Raw genomic sequence first — 21,026 nt, forward strand, 5'->3', positions numbered from 1 at the left:
AGGTACAGTCACTATATGGACAAGTGCCAGTATATCCCTATTAGGGCGGACTTTTCACCAGAAGCAGTGCTATATTGCATTAATAGGATCTATAACATTCACTGATCATACATAGCAGCTAGTAGTGATATATACCATATTATCTCAGATGCTGCTTAAATAAGGTGAACAGTTCACAAAAGGAATTATTCTGCAGAGCACAGGGAACACATTATGCGCATGAACATTCAGGTGCATCTACCCCATTCAACAGACATCCTCTGCAGGTTATATGTGTAGGTCAGTGTGCTTGATTGCAATCCTTGTATTTAGCATAGCTTGCCTAGTGAATGTATGAATTATGTGCTTTCTATGGACTCTTGTCCAGAGAATTGTACAGTCACTAAGGCCGAGTGCCAATGTGTCCCTTTTAGGGCAGACTATTCACTAGAAGCAATGCTATATTGTATTGAATGGATCTAACATAAACTGGTCACACTTAGCAGCTAGTAGTGATATATACCATTTATCTCAAATGCTGCTTAAATAAGGTGAACAGTTCACAAAGAGTTGTTCTGCAGAGCACAGGGAACACATCATTATGCGCATGAACATTCAGGTGCATCTACCCCATTCAACAGACATCCTCTGCAGGTTATGAATAGATTGGTGTGCTACTAAGGCTACTTTCACACATCCGGTTTGAGCCCTGCGGCTCAATCCGGCTGTGAAAACTATGCAACGGATGCGGCGAAAACACCGCATCCTTTGCATAAGTTTTTACATGCGGCCCGTCCGTTTTTTTCCGGTTGCGGCATGCTACTGAGCATGCGCAGTGGAAAAAACCGCATGCGGCGACCGGATGCGTTTTTTTCCGCATCGCGCCGCATCCGGCCTCCATAGGTATGCATTGAAAAATGCGCTGCAGCGGCCGGATGCGGCGCGATGCGGTGTTTTTTGCCGGAGCAAAAAACGTTGCAGGGGACGTTCGATCCGGCCGCCGCATCGGCTAAATCTGCCGCATGCGGCCAAAACCGGACCGAACGCAAGCCCCTGCGGCACAATACGGCACTAATGTAAGTCTATGCAAAAAAAAACGCCACCGGCGTTACAAAAGCCGGTGGCGGTTTTTCTACAGAACGCCGTATTGTGCCGCAGAGCAAAAATCCGGATGTGTGAAAGCACCCTTAGATATGCATAAGCAGGGATGCAATAAGGAAAAATAGACCATGCACTAATGGGAGCTGGTAACACAGGCCCATATAATCACATCAACATAAAACAGTAGTTGTTACCCATGTTAGCATTGGTGATACAGCAGTGCTTCCACCTCCAGCCCTATGTACATTTCGCCTACGCTTCCTCAGGGGGCCTGGAGCATGGAGAGGAGGAAGTATGTATGGCCACACAGCATGGAGAGAGAGGGTGGAGAGGGGGAAATATGTATGACCACACAGCATGGAGAAAGAGTGGAAAGGAGGATTAATGACTACACAGCATGCAGAGAGAGGGTGGAGAGGGGGAAATATGTATGACCACACAACATGGAGAGAGAGGGTGGAGAGGGGGAAATATGTATGACCACACAGCATGGAGAGAGAGGGTGGAGAGGGGGAAATATGTATGACCACACAGCATGGAGAGAGAGAGTGGAGAGGAGGGTTAATGACGACACAGCATGCAGAAAGAGGGTGGAGAGGAGGAAGTATGTATGACCACACAACATGGAGAGAGAGAAATGGTGGAGAGGGGGAGGAAGTATGTATGGCCACACAGCATGGAGAGAGAGGGTGGAGAGGGGGAAATATGTATGACCACACAGCATGGAGAGAGAGAGTGGAGAGGAGGATTAATGACTACACAGCATGCAGAGAGAGGGTGGAAAGGAGGAAGTATGTATGACCACACAGCATGGAGAGAGAGAAATGGTGGAGAGGGGGAGGAAGTATGTATGGCCACACAGCATGGAGAGAGAGGGTGGAGAGGAAGAAGTATGTATGGCCACACAGCATGGAGTGAGAGGGTGGAAAGGAAGAAGTATGTATGACCACACAGCATGGAGAGAGAGGGTGGAAAGGAAGAAGTATGTATGACCACACAGCATGGAGAGAGAGAAATGGTGGAGAGGGGGAGGAAGTATGTATGGCCACACAGCATGGAGAGAGACGGTGGAGAGGAGGAAGTATGTATGGCCACACAGCATGGAGAGAGAGAGGGTGGAGAGGAGGAAGTATGTATGGCCACACAGCATGGAGAGAGAGGGTGGAGAGGAGGAAGTATGTATGGCCACACAGCATGGAGAGAGAGAAATGGTGGAGAGGGGGAGGAAGTATGTATGGCCACACAGCATGGAGAGAGAGGGTGGAGAGGAGAAAGTATGTATGGCCACACAGCACGGACAGAGAGGGTGGAAAGGAGGAAGTATGTATGGCCACACAGCATGGAGAGAGAGGGTGGAGAGGAGGAAGTATGTATAGCTACACAGCATGGAGAGAGAGGGAGGAGAGGAGAAAGTATGTATGGCCACACAGCATGGAGAGAGAGGGTGGAGAGGAGGAAGTATGTATGGCCACACAGCATGGAGAGAGAGGGTGGAGAGGAGGAAGTATGTATAGCTACACAGCATGGAGAGAGAGGGAGGAGAGGAGAAAGTATGTATGGCCACACAGCATGGAGAGAGAGGGTGGAGAGGAGGAAGTATGTATGGCCACACAGCATGCAGAGAGAGGGAGGAGCGGAGGAAGTATGTATGACCACACAGCATGGAGAGAGAAAAATGGTGGAGAGGAGGAAGTATGTATGGCCACACAGCACGGAGAGAGAGGGTGGAGAGGAGGAAGTATGTTTGGCTACACAGCATGGAGAGAGAGAGAGGGAGGAGAGGAGGAAGTATGTATGACCACACAGCACGGAGAGAGAGGGTGGAGAGGAGGAAGTATGTATGGCCACACAGCACGGAGAGAGAGGGTGGAGAGGAGAAAGTATGTATGGCCACACAGCATGGAGAGGAGGAAGTATGTATGACCACACAGCATGGAGAGAGAGAAATTGTGGAGAGGAGGAAGTATGTATGGCCACACAGCACGGAGAGAGAGGGTGGAGAGGAGGAAGTATGTATAGCCACACAGCATGCAGAGAGAGGGTGGAGAGGAGGAAGTATGTATAGCCACACAGCATGCAGAGAGAGGGTGGAGAGGAAGAAGTATGTATGACCACACAGCATGGAGAGAGAGAAATGGTGGAGAGGAGGAAGTATGTATGGCCACACAGCATGGAGAGTTATGGTGGAGAGGGGGAATATGTATAACCACACAACATGGAGAGGGGGAAGTATATACGGCCACACAGCATGGGGAGAAAGGTTGGAGATGGGGAATGTATATATGGCCACACAGCATGGGGAGAGAGGTTGGAGAGGGGAAATGTATATATGGCCACACAGCATGGGCAGAAGAGAGATGTATATATGGAGACAGTTGTGGAGAGAGGGAGGGGAGTTGGGATGTCTTTAGACACAGTATGGGGAGCAATCTGGCAATGTATACAGACATAGCATGGGGAGAATGAGTGAAGTGGAAATGTATACAGACATAGTATGGGGAGCGAGGGGGAGATTGCACATGAACACGTGCGGAGCAAACGGGGGAAATAAATCTTGAAGACACAGTATGGGGAATTTCAGGACTGTATGCAAGCGAGGGGGTAATTTTGAGGACACTGTATGGGCAGCAAATGGGCAGAATGGGTGCAGACACAGTATGGAGGAGCGAAGAGGAAATGTATGCGGACAGTTTGGGGAGTGAGGGAGAATGAGTGCACAAAATAGAGACTGGGTAGTTTGGGGGCATGGAGAGGGTGTAGCATGAGGGGACAGTGTGAGGCCATATGCCGAGGAGGGGTGTGTAATGATGGGGCACAGTATAAAGACTCGGCAGTATAATGGAGACACAGTATAGAAAACAGTGTAAAGAGGGGGCTCAGTATGGAAAGGAGAGGGCAATGTGGAGAGCATGTACCATTAGAGGGACAGTGTGTGCATCATATTTTGTGCAGAGAACAGAGTGAGGGGCAATTATTATTCAGGGGCACAGCGTTGGGAAGATATTTTCAAATAGGAGTATAATAATTATTCCGCTATCTTTAAGGGTCTCTCGTCAGGATGTGCTGCAGAAGACCAGAGAAGATGGAAGTCTGCAGAGACAAACTGTGGATGTAAAAAGTCATCATGGCATGTGGACAAGACGAAGAAAAGACAAAGACGACTCTGATCAGAGACAGCATCTTCTATAAGGTACCTGGATGTAAATGATTATTTATTATACTGACTAATTCTCATCAGTGCTGTGGTTCCTGTATGGTCCACAATCTGATGATGACTGATAACTCCCAGTATCTCTTTACCATTGTTAAGGATATACTGAAAGTTGTAGGTTCATGTAATACAAATGTATATGGGTCTGACCTGACATTATAATTGATGTACCATATACTGATGGTATTTCTGGTGATGTATTTCTGTACTGATGAGGGTTTTAATGCTGTTTCTGTAGTGATGGGGCTATATAGATGTATTTCTGTACTGCAGGTGGTTCTAGTGAGGAATTTTTGTACTGCTGGTGGTTGCGGTGAGAAATTTCTGTACTGCTGGAGGTTTTGATGAGTAATGTCTATACTGCTGGTGGTTCTGGTGAGGTATTTCTGTACTGCTGGGGGTTCTTGTGAGGTATTTATGTACTTCTGGGGGTTCTGGTGAGGTATTTATGTACTTCTGGGGGTTCTGGTGAGGTATTTCTGTACTGCTGGGGGTTCTGGTGAGGTATTTCTGTACTGCAGGGGGTTGTGATGCTGTGTTTCTATTCTAATGGGGGTTCTAATTATGTATTTCTCTACCTCTGATGATTCAGGTAATTGTATACTTGTAATGCTATTAGTTCTGATTCTGTACACAAGTAACAATTCATAACGTTTAAAATTATGTTATACATGGCTATATTAAAGAGGTTTTCCACTACTTTAACATTGATGACCTATCCTTAGGATAGGTCATCAATGTCCGATTGGACGGGGTCCAGCCCCCCCTGCCAATTGTATTTTCTATATACCGGCAGAGGCAACAGATGGCTGGATGTGCTCAATTCCGTATCTGCTCCATTTTCTGATAGTGGCCGTGGCCGGTACTGCACATCCGCTCCTATTTAAATCAATAAGGTGGATGTGCAGTACCCGACATACTTGAGCTCACATGACTGCCTACTCTTGACACTGGCATGGGAGAATCCTAAGGCTATGTGCGCACTAGGCCGTTTTACCCGCGGATTTGCTGCGGAAATTTCTTGAGAAAGGTTTGAAATCTTTCTGCAGACATTTCCCAGCAAAACCTATGGGAACAAAAAATAGCTGTGCGCACGGTGCGGATTTTTCTCAAGAAACTTTCTTGAGAAAATGAGCATGTCCATTATTTTCCGCAGGTACCTGCGGAATACCCCCGGAATTTCACTCCATTCACTGTAATGTAATTGCGAAATTCCGGGGTATACCGCAGGTAGCAAATGATCTGCGGTATACCCCCGGTATAGCCGCGATTTACCTGCGGTAATGCTCATCGCTCCCTGCGGTTTTGCAGGGAGTGATGTCATTATGACAGAAGAGGAGGCAGAGCAGAGTAAACACAGACGTCACACTCCCTGGACACCGCACAGAAGCGCTTCCGTGTGACGTCCGGCGGGTGCCCGTGCAGTCTGTGTCCCGCTGCAACCCCGCCGCTGCACGCACAGCAGTGTCAGTGTCTGCCCGCAGTGTCAGCAGCTTGTCACGCTGCAGCGCAGGCAAATACTGACACTCAGCAGTGCGTGCAGCCGCGGGGATGCCGAGCGCTGCTGTCAGGAGGTGAGATGAGATTATTACCTGCTGTGACGATCTCCTGCCTCCTGACGTCACCGTGGTAACTGCTGTCTATGCCCGTCTCGCGAGCGACCCGAGACTGTCACTAGCGGTGACGTCACGGGCTCTCGCGATACTGCTGACAACGCGGCGGGCATAGAAGTCAGTGACAGCGCTGATGGCAGGACTGCAGGAGATCATCACAGCAGGTAATGATCTCATCTATCCTCCTGACAGCAGCGCTCGTCATCCCCTGCAGTGACCTGGGCTATTGATGTTAGGTCACTGCATTGCTCTCCCAGCCAATGGGGAACATTCTGTTCTTCATGGACTGGGACAGTGACTATGGTATGGATCAACGTGGGAGGCCCCCCTCCCTTATTGGATTACGCCGGACGTGGAATTGATTGTTCTTATCAATAAATTGGTGAAAGAGGGAATGTGGGGAGTGTTTTTTTCCAAATAAAACTTTTTTTGTTGTCTATTTTATATTTCTTACTGACTGGGTTTGTGATGTCAGGTATCTGATAGACGCGTGACATCACTAACCCCAGGGCTTGATGCCAGGTGACATTACACATCTGGCATCAACCCCATATATTACCTCGTTTGCCACCGCACCAGGGCAACGGGATGAGTTGGGGCGAAGCGCCAGGATTGGCACGTCTAATGGATGCGCCACTTCTGGGGCGACTGCAGCCTGCTATTTTTAGGCTGGGGAGTGTCCAATAACAGTGGACCTCCCTAGTCTGAGAATATCAGACCCCAGCTGTCCGCTTTACCTTTGCTGGTGATCCAATTTGGGGGGGACCCCACGTTTTTTGTTTTAAATTATTTATTTAATGTAAAATAACAGCGTGGGGTGCCCTCTGTTTTGGATTACCAGCCAAGGTGAAGCTGCCAGCTGTGGTTTGCAGGCTGCAGCCGTCTGCTTTACCCTAGCTGGCTACAAAAATAGGGGGAACCCCACGTCATTTGTTTTTTAAATTTATTTATTTTTTGGCTAAATACAAGGCTAGGCACCCTTTAGTGCCACATGAAAGTCACTAAAGGGTGCCAGCTTAGAATATGCAGGGGGGTGGGACATTATATAGGTCTTTCTCATCTATCTATCTATTCATTCATCTATCCATCTTTCCCTCTATCCATTATGTCTATCGATTATCTATTATCTATATTATTTATTTCTGTTCAGCATAAAAAAACCGCAGGGACCAACCTGTGGAAAAACCGCGGCAAAAACGCATGCGTTTTTCCCGCGGATTTGGTGCAGTTTTTTACCGCAGGTGCGGTAATCTTCAACTCCCAGAAGTTTCTCAAGAAATTTTCTTGAGAAAAATCACTTTTCTAGTGCGCACATAGCCTAAAAGTGTGGAGAGCCTGCGTTGTGAGAAATCAGAATTCTGCAGTCACCTAGAGTGTCTGCAGGCTTTCATCATAAACCCAGACAACCCCTTTTAATTATAAAACTAAGCAAAGTAGTCCAATCCTATCAGCGTGTAATATACTCACTGTCAAGATTCAGCTGTGCAGGCTCATATGCAATTTTTATATTTAGTCATGACTATTGGCATCTGTTCCAACTTCTCTGTCTTTCAGTGACCATTGAGAGAGTTAGGAAGAGCAGCCCGTCTATACGTGACGAAATGCGCAAATCATGTATGAATGAGCAGTCAGATGACAACTACCCAAACTGCTTTAGGTGGTGCCAAAAATAATTCTTGCCCTAGGTGCTAGAAAGCCTAGATACACCTCTGCAGACTCACCAAGATTCCTTGGTGTTCCAGAGTTATAACCTCATAAAGGGGCACTGGTCAGAATTAAACACCTAGCCTGGCAGGGGATAAAGGAAAAATAACGTTTAGAAGACAAATAAAAAATGCCACTGTTGATCAAAATTGATGTCAATAGCACCCTCCCTCCAGCCCCCCCCTCAAAAAAAATTGTTTATTTTTTTATTTATTTTTTTGATACAAAAAAAGGAACACACGGAAGGGCACCCACGAAATCATCACACCGCTCCGGGGGGGGGGAATGACGGCTCTCAAAATAATGACCCTATAGGAACCTGCCATCTTCTTATTCCACCTAAAGGATAACATCTGCATCTTCTCTATGTGATGCGCCCACTAGGGCCGTGGGGCACTCGTTACCGTGCCGCGGTTCTGTTTCTGGGACGCTGCGGTGGCAGGGCCTGGTTCCATGACCCCGGCGGCGTCCGTGATGGGGGCAATCAAAGGGAAATGATGGGGGTAGTAGTTCTAGTTTGTCGTGATGCCACCTGTGGTACTCGGCCAGTGATAGCCGATGCTGCAGGGTGGAACCTCTGGGGCTCATGATGGCACAGCTTGGTTGGTATAGCTCTCCACAGGTAGAGCTGGGCCCCAGGACGGTTGGGAGTAGTAGTCTATGATGGTGGGGGTGCAGGGCTTGGGCGCAGGTGAATAACGGAGCAACACAGGGATGCAGGCTTAAGGTTTTTACTCACTGTAGCAGGTTCCAAGGTAACACAACTAGTCAGTGACCACCTTTGGAGTGCTGGGTTTCCCTGTGATGGGCTCCAGTCGATCCCGAATAATTCGGAGGTCAATACCGGTGCACTCTTCGTGTGTTCCTTTCCCTTGTCTTCCTGCGCTGACTTCTCGCCCTCCTGTCCTGCGCCTATGCATACAGTGCCCTGAGCCGGAGTCCGCGGATCCTTCACAAGGGAAGACTGTTGGCCTAACCCCTTTGGTCTTATGTGGTCATCTTCCAGCGGATTCGTGGGCGGATTTGGCTTTGGCCTTTGAAGTGACCTAAGCCTTTGGTTTTACTAGATGAGCACGTTGGTTCTTCTCCTCTAGTCTAGGGACCAGATCCCCGTCTGCGGCCACGTCCCTCCACTTCAATATGTTGTATGTGGAACGAATCCACGGGAGTTTTTTCGCACGACCCGTGACTCTAGGACCCTTCCTCCTTGCGCCTGGGTCAAGCTGCACCAGCTCCAGACCACAGGTCTTCACACTCCACTGTTCCTTCTCGACTCCCTTTCTACAGTCCGCTCCCACTAACTAGACTCCACCCCCAGGCCAGGTCAGATAGGGGGAGGAAGGTGCCATCACCAGTGGTGGCTATACATATCATTAATGTCATCAGACCCTAACCCAGACTGACCCGGTGGGGAGGTACTAAATGTCTGTGTTTTGTGTGAACCGGTGGATGACCTTTTCCTTACCCAGGGATGGAATACCACACCTCTGGCTGAGGTGCAGTATCTCTCTGGCCACTGAAGGCTCAGGTGCGCCACATATGCAGCATGTGAAGGTCAAAATTGAAACAAATAAGCAGAATTATTTCTATTCCTTAAATTATGAGTTTATGTTTGTTAATGAGTTATTTTAACGCCAAAATGATGCCTCATACAACTCATCCCCAAAAAACAACCCCTCATGTACAATGCTGAAGTTGGTTTCTTATTCGTCAGTTTCTTATTCGGCAATTTAGTTTTTTGAGTTTTTTTATGCATTTAACCACAAAAATAACACATGGCAATAATAAAATACAATGCACTGATGTGCCCTAATATAAATACACTCAAAATCAGCTGCAAAAATTATAAAACTGGCAAAAAAATGGGCATCAAAGTGGGCACCAAAGTATGTTAGTGAAAGGGTTAAATGGCTTTGGGCCACTGATCTAACACCACAATTGCCTATCTAGTGATGCCTCTAATCAAACGCAAGTGACTCCAGCCTGGCCCAAAGGGGTTCTGGGCATCAGAACTGGCATCAAAAGGGGGAACACAGCCAATTTTCACAGATTTGAATAAGTAACTGGTGTTTTTGAGGGGTTAAATGGCTTTGGGCCACTGATCTCACACAACATTTACATACCTAGTGATGCCACACATCAAATTCAGATCACTCCAGCCTGGCCCAAACAGATTCTGGGCATCAGAACTGGCATCAAAGTGGGCAAAAACACAGTTTTCACAGATTTGAATAAGTAACTGGTGTTTTTGAGGGGTTAAATGGCTTTGGGCCACTGATCTCACACCACACTTACATACCTAGTAATGCCACACATCAAATTCAGATCACTCCAGCCTGGCCCAAACAGGTTCTGGGCATCAGAACTGGCATCAAAGTGGGCAAAACCCCAGTTTTCACAGATTTGAATAAGTAACTGGTGTTTTTGAGGGGTTAAATGGCTTTGGGCCACTGATCTCACACCACATTTACAAACCCAGTGATGCCACACATCAAATTCAGATCACTCCAGCCTGGCCCAAACATGTTATGGGCATCAGAACTGGCATCAAAGTGGGCAAAACCCCAGTATTCACAGATATGAATAAGTAACTGGTGTTTTTGAAGGGTTATATGGCTTTGGGCCACTGATCTCACACAATATTTACATACCTAGTGATGTCGCACATCAAATTCAGATCACTCCAGCCTGGCCCAAACAGGTTCTGGGCATCAGAACTGGCATCAAAGTGGGCAAATGGCCAGTTTTCACAGATTTGAATAAGTAACTGGTGTTTTTGAGGGGTTAAATGGCTTTGGGTCACTGATCTCACACCACATTTGCATACCTAGTGATGACACATATCAAATTCAAATCACTCCAGCCTGGCCCAAACAGATTCTGGGCATCAGAACTGGCATCAAAGAGGGCAAAACCCCAGTTTTCACAGATTTGAATAAGTAACTGATGTTTTTGAGGGGTTAAATGGCTTTGGGCCAGTAATCTCACACCACATTTACATACCTGGTGATGCCACACATCAAATTCAGATCACTCCAGCCTGGCCCAAACAGGTTCTGGGCATTAGAACTGGCATCAAAGTGGGTAATTGGCCACTTTTCACTGATTTGAATAAGTAACTGGTGTTTTGAGGGGTTAAATGGCTTTGGGCCACTGATCTCACACCACATTTACATACCTAGTGATTCCACACATCAATATCAGATCACTCCAGCCTGGCCCAAACAGGTTCTGGGCATCAGAACTGGCATCAAAGTGGTCAAAACCCACTTTTCACAGATTTGAATAAGTAACTGGTGTTTTTGAGGGGTTAAATGGCTTTGGGTCACTGATGTCACACCACATTTACATACCTAGTGATGCCGCACATCAAATTCAGATCACTCCAGCCTGGCCCAAACAGGATCTGGGCATCAGAACTGGCATCAAATTGGGCAAACCCCCAGTTTTCACAGATTTGAATAAGTAACTGGTGTTTTTGAGGGGTTAAATGGCTTTGGGCCACTGATCTCACACCACATTTACATACCTAGTGATGCCACACATCAAATTCATATCACTCCAGCCTGGCCCAAACAGGTTCTGGGCATCAGAACTGGCATCAAAGTGGGCAAAAACCCAGTTTTTACAGATTTGAATAAGTAACTGGTGTTTTTGAAGGGTTAAATGGCTTTGGGCCACTGATCTCACACCACATTTACATACCTAGTGATGACACACATCAAATTCAGTTCACTCCAGCCTGGCCCAAACAGGTTCTGTGTATCAGAACTGGCATCAAAGTGGGCAAAGAAGGGAATTTTGTTTACTTACCGTAAATTCCTTTTCTTCTAGCTCCAATTGGGAGACCCAGACAATTGGGTGTATAGCTACTGCCTTCGGAGGCCACACAAAGTATTACACTAAAAAGTGTAAGGCCCCTCCCCTTCTGGCTATACACCCCCCCGTGGGATCACGGGCTCCTCAGTTTTAGTGCAAAAGCAAGAAGGAGGAAAGCCAATAACTGTTTTAAAGACAAATTCAATCCGAGGAACAACATCGGAGAACTGAACTCTTCAACATGAACAACATGTGCACCCGAAAAAACAAAATCCCTAAGAAAACAGGGCGGGTGCTGGGTCTCCCAATTGGAGCTAGAAGAAAAGGAATTTACGGTAAGTAAACAAAATTCCCTTCTTCTTTGTCGCTCCTAATTGGGAGACCCAGACAATTGGGACGTCCAAAAGCAGTCCCTGGGTGGGTAAAGAATACCTCGTGATAGGGCCGTCAAACAGCCCTTTCCTACAGGTGGGCCACCGCCGCCTGAAGGACTTGTCTACCTAGGCTGGCATCCGCCGAAGCGTAGGTATGCACCTGATAATGCTTGGTAAAAGTGTGCAGACTCGACCAGGTAGCCGCCTGGCACACCTGCTGAGCCGTAGCCTGGTGCCGTAATGCCCAGGACGCACCCACGGCTCTGGTAGAATGGGCCTTCAGTCCTGATGGAATCGGAAGCCCAGCAGAACGGTAGGTGTGAAGAATTGGTTCCTTGATCCACCGCGCCAGGGTGGATTTGGAAGCTTGCGACCCCTTACGCTGACCAGCGACAAGGATAAAGAGTGCATCCGAGCGGCGCAGGGGCGCCGTGTGGGAAATGTAGATCCTGAGTGCTCTCACCAGATCCAATAAATGCAAACCTTTTTCAAATTGGTGAACTGGATGCGGACACAAAGACGGTAAAGTGATATCCTGGTTGAGATGAAAGGAGGATACCACCTTAGGAAGAAATTCTGGAATTGGACGCAGAACTACCTTGTCCTGGTGAAATACTAGGAAGGGAGATCTGCATGATAACGCCGCCAGCTCGGACACTCTCCGAAGAGACGTGACCGCCACTAGAAAGGCCACTTTCTGTGAAAGACGAGAAAGGGAAACATCCTTCAAAGGCTCGAAAGGCGGCTTCTGGAGAGCAATTAGGACCTTGTTCAGATCCCAGGGCTCCAACGGCCGCTTGTAAGGGGGGACGATATGACAAACCCCTTGCAGGAACGTGCGTACCTGAGGAAGTCGCGCTAGGCGCTTCTGAAAAAATACGGATAGCGCGGAGACTTGACCTTTAAGGGAGCCGAGCGACAAACCTTTTTCCAACCCAGACTGCAGGAAGGAAAGAAAAATAGGCAATGCAAATGGCCAGGGAGAAACTCCCTGAGCAGAGCACCAAGATAAGAATATCTTCCACGTCCTGTGGTAGATCTTGGCGGAGGATGGTTTCCTAGCCTGTCTCATGGTGGCAACCACTTCATGAGATAAACCTGAGGCCGCTAGGATCCAGGACTCAATGGCCACACAGTCAGGTTCAGGGCCGCAGAATTCAGATGGAAAAACGGCCCTTGAGACAGCAAGTCTGGACGGTCTGGCAGAGCCCACGGTTGGCCTACCGTGAGGTGCCACAGATCCGGGTACCACGACCTCCTTGGCCAGTCTGGAGCGACGAGGATGGCGCGGCGGCAGTCGGCCCTGATCTTGCGCAGCACCCTGGGCAACAACGCCAGAGGTGGGAACACATAAGGTAGCCTGAACTGCGACCAATCCTGAACTAGGGCGTCTGCCGCCAGAGCTCGGTAATCGTGGGATCGCGCCATGAAAACCGGGACCTTGTTGTTGTGCCGTGACGCCATCAGGTCGACGTCCGGCATCCCCCAGCGGCGACAGATCTCCTGAAACACGTCCGGGTGAAGGGACCATTCCCCTGCGTCCATGCCCTGGCGACTGAGAAAGTCTGCTTCCCAGTTTTCCACGCCTGGTATGTGAACTGCGGATATGGTGGATGCCGTGTCTTCCACACACGTCAGAATCCGCCGGACTTCCTGGAAGGCCTGCCGACTGCGTGTTCCCCCTTGGTGGTTGATGTATGCCACCGCTGTGGAGTTGTCCGACTGAATTCGGATCTGCTTGCCTGCTAGCCACTGCTGGAAGGCTTGTAGGGCAAGATAGACTGCTCTGATTTCCAGAACATTGATTTGAAGGGTGGACTCTTTCCGAGTCCACGTACCGTGAGCCCTGTGGTGGAGAAACACTGCTCCCCACCCTGACAGGCTCGCGTCTGTCGTGACCACCGCCCAGGATGGGGGTAGGAACGACTTTCCTTTCGACAATGAGGTGGGAAGAAGCCACCACCGGAGAGAGTCCTTGGCTGTCTGAGAGAGGGAGACATCCCTGTCGAGGGATGTCGACTTCCCGTCCCATTGGCGGAGAATGTCCCATTGAAGTGGACGCAGATGAAACTGCGCGAAAGGAACTGCTTCCATTGCTGCTACCATCTTCCCTAGGAAGTGCATGAGGCGCCTCAAGGGGTGCGACTGGCCCTGAAGGAGAGATTGCACCCCTGTCTGTAGTGAACACTGTTTGTCCAGTGTTGTCTCTATCGCTGAGAGAGTATGAAACTCCATGCCAAGATATGTTAGTGATTGGGTCGGGGTTAGATTTGACTTTGAAAAGTTGATAATCCACCCGAAACCCTGGAGAGTCTTCAGTGCCACGTTCAGGCTGTGCTGGCATGCCTCTTGAGAGGGTGCCTTGATAAGTAGATCGTCCAAATACGGAATCACAGAGTGACCTTGCGAGTGCAGGACTGCCACTACTGCTGCCATAACCTTGGTAAAGACCCGAGGGGCTGTTGCCAGCCCGAAAGGTAGAGCTACGAACTGCAGGTGTTCGCTTCCTACAATGAAGCGTAGAAAACGCTGATGCTCTGGCGCAATCGGCACGTGGAGATAAGCATCCTTGATGTCTATTGATGCTAGGAAATCTCCTTGAGACATTGAGGCGATGACGGAGCGGAGGGATTCCATCCGGAACCGCCTGGTTTTCACGTGTTTGTTGAGCAGCTTTAGATCCAGGACGGGACGGAACGACCCGTCCTTCTTTGGCACCACAAACAAATTGGAGTAAAACCGCGACCTCGTTCCTGAAGAGGAACGGGAGTCACCACTCCTTCCGCCTTTAGGGCGGACACCGCTTGCAGAAGAGCATCTGCTCGGTCGGGAGGTGGAGAAGTTCTGAAGAAGCGAGTTGGAGGACGAGAACTGAACTCTATCCTGTACCCGTGAGACAGAATGTCTCTCACCCAACGGTCTTTGACCTGTGACAGCCAAATGTCGCCAAAGCGGGAGAGCCTGCCACCGACCGAGGATGCGGAGAGAGGAGGCTGAAAGTCATGAGGAAGCCGTCTTGGTATCGGTTCTTCCGGCTGTCTTTTTTGGTCGTGATTGAGTCCGCCAAGAATCTGAGCCCCTCTGATCCTTTTGAGTCCTTTTGGACGAGGAGAATTGGGACCTGCCTGAGCCTCGAAAGGACCGAAAACCAGACTGTCCCCTCCTCTGTTGGGGTTTGTTTTGTCTGGGTTGAGGTAAGGATGAATCCTTACCCTTGGAGTGTTTAATGATTTCATCCAAACGCTCACCAAACAGTCGGTCACGAGAAAAAGGCAAACTGGTTAAGCACTTCTTGGAAGCAGAATCTGCCTTCCATTCTCTCAACCACAAGGCTCTACGTAAAACCACGGAGTTGGCAGACGCCACTGCCGTACGGCTCGTAGAGTCTAGGACAGCATTAATCGCGTAAGACGCGAATGCAGACATTTGAGAGGTCAAGGGCGCCACCTGCGGAGCAGATGTACATGTGACCGTGTCGACCTGTGTAAGCCCAGCTGAAATAGCTTGGAGTGCCCATACGGCTGCGAATGCTGGCGCCAACGACGCTCCAATAGCTTCATAGATGGATTTCAACCAGAGCTCCATCTGTCTGTCAGTGGCATCTTTAAGTGCCGCCCCATCTTCCACTGCAACTAAGGATCTAGCTGCAAGCCTGGAGATTGGAGGGTCCACCTTGGGACACTGGGTCCAGCCCTTGACCACGTCAGGGGGAAAAGGATATCGTGTATCTTTAAGCCGTTTGGAGAAACGCTTATCTGGATAAGCGTGGTGTTTCTGGATAGCGTCTCTAAAGTCAGAGTGGTCCAGAAAAGTGCTCAATTTACGCTTGGGATACCTGAAATGGAATTTCTCCTGCTGTGAGGCTGACTCCTCCGCAGGAGGAGCTGGTGGAGAAATATCTAACATTCTATTGATGGACGCTATAAGATCATTCACTATGGCGTCACCATCAGGTGTATCCAGATTGAGAACGGTCCCAGGATCAGAATCCTGATCAGCCACATCCGCCTCATCACACAGAGAGTCGTCCAGCTGGGACCCTGACCAGTGTGATGAAGTTGAAGGCCGCTCATAGCGAGCCCGCTTAGGCTGTCTGGGACTGTCGTCCGAGTCAGAGTCGTCACCCTGGGGTGCATGCGACACCTCCTGAGCTCGGGAGTGTTCCAGCTGAGGGGGACCAGGGAGCAATGATTCAACAGTGCCCATGGTCTGAGTTACTGGTCTAGACTGCAATGTTTCAAGAATTTTAGCCATAGTCATAGACAATCTGTCAGCAAAAACTGCAAACTCCGTCCCTGTCACCTGGACAGCATTCACAGGTGGTTCTCCCTGGGTCACCTCTAGCAGCGGCCCCGGCTGAGCAAGTGCCACAGGGGCCGAGCACTGCACACAATGGGGGTCAGTGGAACCTGCCGGTAGAGCAGCCCCACATGCGGTACAAGCAGCATATAAAGTCTGTGCCTTGGCACGTTTGCTTTTTGCGGACGACATGCTGTTGTCTGCCTTGAGTAACCTAGGAGGGTATATAGCAGAGAGTCACCAGCGACCGTACAGTGTAATGTATAGCATGCAAGCACAAAAATACAAAGTACACTTCGGCACAAGTGGGGGTGAGCCCTTGAGGGCTGCTTACCGCCCGCTGAAAAGCGGGTGTGAGGTCGCAGAATCCCGTGTCTGGGTCTCCCAGTCTCCCCTCTCCAGCTCAGCGTGCAGACAGGAATGGCTGCCGGCGTCCTGTGAGGAGGGGCGGACCGTGGGCGTGCCACAAACAAAGTGCGGGAAACTGGCGTCCCACTGTGCCCAGTGTGAGGGCTGGAGTATGTAAAGCAGACTCCAGCCCTCAGCGCTGATGGTCTGTACAGCGTCCCGCCCTCCCCCTGACTGGCAGGTCTGGGGGCGGGAACGAAACGAACTAGGCCGCAAAAGCCGGGGACTGTAGTAATAAGCGCGGCCGTCATACATGCACGGCTAGCGCGGAAGTCCCCGGCGCACCACAAGTCCCAGCCGCGTCGCAGTGAAAACTGACCCCAGCGGCCGGCGCGGCCGTTCGTACTAAGTCTACTCACTCAGCAGCGCTGTAGTGAGGAATGGCACAAGCGCAGCAGCGCTGATGTCCCCGGCGCACTAACACGCCCAGCATGCTGCGGTGTGCGCGCGGTATGCCCGGGGACACAGAGTACCTTAACGAAGCAGGGCCCTGTCCCTGACGATACTCAGCTCCATATCCAGCCGATTCTCCGGGGGCTGTGGAAGGAGCACGGTCTCAGTGCCTGGAGACCGGTAAAGTCCCACTTCACCCAGAGCCCTAATGGGGATGGGGAAGGAAACAGCATGTGGGCTCCAGCCTCCGTACCCGCAATGGGTACCTCAACCTTAACAAACACCGCCGACAGAAAGTGGGGTGAGAAGGGAGCATGCTGGGGGCCCTAGTATGGGCCCTCTTTTCTTCCATCCGACATAGTCAGCAGCTGCTGCTGACTAAACAGTGGAGCTATGCGTGGATGTCTGACCTCCTTCGCACAAAGCATAAAACTGAGGAGCCCGTGATCCCACGGGGGGGTGTATAGCCAGAAGGGGAGGGGCCTTACACTTTTTAGTGTAATACTTTGTGTGGCCTCCGGAGGCAGTAGCTATACACCCAATTGTCTGGGTCTCCCAATTAGGAGCGACAAAGAAAACCCAGTTTTTACAGATTTGAATAAGTAACTGGTGTTTTTGAAGGGTTAAATGGCTTTGGGCCACTGACCTCACACCACATTTACATACCTAGTGATGCCGCACATCAAATTCAGACATGTAAATGTGGTGTGAGATCAGAGGCCCAAAGCCATTTAACTCTTCAAAAACACCAGTTACTTATTCAAATCTGTAAAAACTGGGTTTTTGCCCACTTTGATGCCAGTTCTGATGCCCAGAACCTGTTTGGGCCAGGCTGGAGTGATCTGAATTTGATGTGTGGCTTCACTAGGTATGTAAATGTGGTGTGAGATCAGTGGCCCAAAGCCATTTAACCCTTCAAAAACACCAGTTACTTAATCAAATCTGTGAAAACTGGGGGTTTGCCTAATTTGATGCTCAGAGCCTGTTTGAGCCAAGCTGGAGTGATCTGAATTTGATGTGCGGCATCACTAGGTATGTAAATGTGGTGTGAGATCAGTGTCCCAAAGCCATTTAACCCCTCAAAAACACCAGTTACTTATTCAAATCTGTGAAAACTGGGGTTTTGCCCACTTTGATGCCAGTTCTGATGCCCAGAACCTGTTTGGGCCAGGCTGGAGTGATCTGAATTTGATGTGGGGCATCACTAGGTATGTAAATGTGGTGTGAGATCAGTGGCCCAAAGCCATTTAACCTCTCAAAAACACCAGTTACTTATTCAAATCTGTGAAAACTGGCTATTTTCCCAATTTGATGCCAGTTCTGATGCCCAGAACCTGTTTGGGCCAGGCTGGAGTGATCTGAATTTGATGTGTGGCATCACTAGGTATGTAAATGTGGTGTGAGATCAGTGACCCAAAGCCATTTAGCCCCTCAAAAACACCAGTTACGTAATCAAATCTGTGAAAATTGGCTGTGTGCCCACTTTGATGCCAGTTTTGATGCCCAGAACCCCTTTGGGCCAGGCTGGAGTCACTTGAGTTTGATTAGAGGCATCACTAGGTATGCAATTGTGGTGTTAGATCAGTGGCCTAAAGCCATTTAACCCTTTCACTAACATACTTTGTTGACCTTTTTTTTTGCCAGTTTTATAATTTTTGCAGCTGATTTTGAGTGTATGTATATTAGGGCACACCTGTGCATTGTATTTTATTATTGCGATGTGTTATTTTTGTTGTTAAATGTATAAAAAACTGAAAAAACTAAATTGCCGAATAAGAAACTGACGAATAAGGGTACTTTCACACATCCGGATTTTTGCTCTGCGGCACAATACGGCGTTCTGCAGAAAAACCGCAACCGGCTTTTGTAACGCCGATTGCGTTTTTTTTTTGCATTGACTTACATTAGTGCCGCATTGTGCCGCAGGGGCTTGCGTTCGGTCCGGTTTTTGCCGCATGCGGCAGATTAAGGCTACTTTCACACATCCGGTTTGAGCCCTGCGGCTCAATCCGGCTGTGAAAACTATGCAACGGATGCGGTGAAAACACTGCATCCTTTGCATCAGTTTTTACATGCGGCCGGTCCGGTTTTTTCCGGTTGCGGCATGCTACTGAGCATGCGCAGTGGAAAATACCGCATGCGGCGACCGGATGCGTTTTTTTCCGCATCGCGCCGCATCCGGCCTCCATAGGGATGCATTGAAAAATGCGCCGCAGCGGCCGGATGCGGCGCGATGCGGTGTTTTTTGCCGGAGCAAAAAACGTTGCAGGGTACGTTCGATCCGGCCGCCGCATCGGCTAAATCTGCCGCATGCGGCAAAAACCGGACCGAACGCAAGCCCCTACGGCACAATGCGGCACTAATGTAAGTCAATGCAAAAAAAACCGCAATCGGCGTTACAAAAGCCGGTTGCGGTTTTTCTGCAGAACGCCGTATTGTGCCGCAGAGCAAAAATCCGGATGTGTGAAAGTACCCTTATGCAAAGGATGCGGTGTTTTCACCGCATCCGTTGCATAGTTTTCACAGCCGGATTGAGCCACAGGGCTCAAACCGGATGTGTGAAAGTAGCCTAAGGCTACTTTCACACATCAGTTTTTTGCCATCAGGTTCAATCCGGAAAAAAACGGGTAAAACGGATCCGGTACCGCATCCGTTTTTTCCCCATAGACTTGCATTGGTACCGGATTGTACCGGATGGCTTTGCGGTGCATCCGTTTTTTTCCGGATGCGGCAAAATTTATCAAAGCGGCGGCCGGAGGCAACGTATGGCTACTTTCACACATCCGGTTTGAGCCCTGCGGCTCAATCCGGCTGTGAAAACTATGCAACGGATGCGGTGAAAACACCGCATCCTTTGCATCAGTTTTTACATGCGGCCGGTCCGGTTTTTTCCGGTTGCGGCATGCTACTGAGCATGCGCAGTGGAAAATACCGCATGCGGCGACCGGATGCGGTTTTTTCCGCATCGCGCCGCATCCGGCCTCCATAGGGATGCATTGAAAAATGCGCCGCAGCGGCCGGATGCGGCGCGATGCGGTGTTTTTTGCCGGAGCAAAAAACGTTGCAGGGTACGTTCGATCCGGCCGCCGCATCGGCTAAATCTGCCGCATGCGGCAAAAACCGGACCGAACGCAAGCCCCTACGGCACAATGCGGCACTAATGTAAGTCAATGCAAAAAAAACCGCAATCGGCGTTACAAAAGCCGGTTGCGGTTTTTCTGCAGAACGCCGTATTGTGCCGCAGAGCAAAAATCCGGATGTGTGAAAGTACCCTATCTTGCAACGTTTTTTTGTCCGGCAAAAAAACCGCATCGCGCCGGATCCGGCGCGATACGGCGTGTTTTACAATGAAAGCCTATGGACGCCGGATCCGGCGCAATGCGGTAAAAAATGGATGCGGCTACCGGATCCGTTTTTGTAAACTGCGCATGCTCCAAATTAATTAAAAAAGCTGATCCTTCAAAAAAAAGGACAAACCGGATGCAAAAACGGATGCAAACCGTATCCACCGGATCCGGTTTTGTACGCATCCGGCATAACGGATCCGTTAAAAACCGGATCCGGTGGATACAGTTTGCATCCGTTTTTGCCGGATCCTTTGCATCAGGAAAAAAAAGGATTGTGCCTGAATGCAGAAAACTGATGTGTGAAAGTAGCCTAAGGGTACTTTCACACATCCGGATTTTGGCTCTGCGGCACAATACGGCGTTCTGCAGAAAAACCGCAACCGGCTTTTGTAACGCCGATTGCGGTTTTTTTTTGCATTGACTTACATTAGTGCCGCATTGTGCCGTAGGGGCTTGCGTTCGGTCCGGTTTTTGCCGCATGCGGCAGATTTAGCCGATGCGGCGGCCGGATCGAACGTACCCTGCAACGTTTTTTGCTCCGGCAAAAAACACCGCATCGCGCCGCATCCGGCCGCTGCGGCGCATTTTTCAATGCATCCCTATGGAGGCCGGATGCGGCGCGATGCGGAAAAAACCGCATCCGGTCGCCGCATGCGGTATTTTCCACTGCGCATGCTCAGTAGCATGCCGCAACCGGAAAAAACCGGACCGGCCGCATGTAAAAACTGATGCAAAGGATGCGGTGTTTTCACCGCATCCGTTGCATAGTTTTCACAGC

The sequence above is a fragment of the Anomaloglossus baeobatrachus genome, chromosome 11 (assembly GCF_048569485.1).
Source record: "Anomaloglossus baeobatrachus isolate aAnoBae1 chromosome 11, aAnoBae1.hap1, whole genome shotgun sequence".
Lineage (NCBI taxonomy): Eukaryota > Metazoa > Chordata > Amphibia > Anura > Aromobatidae > Anomaloglossus > Anomaloglossus baeobatrachus.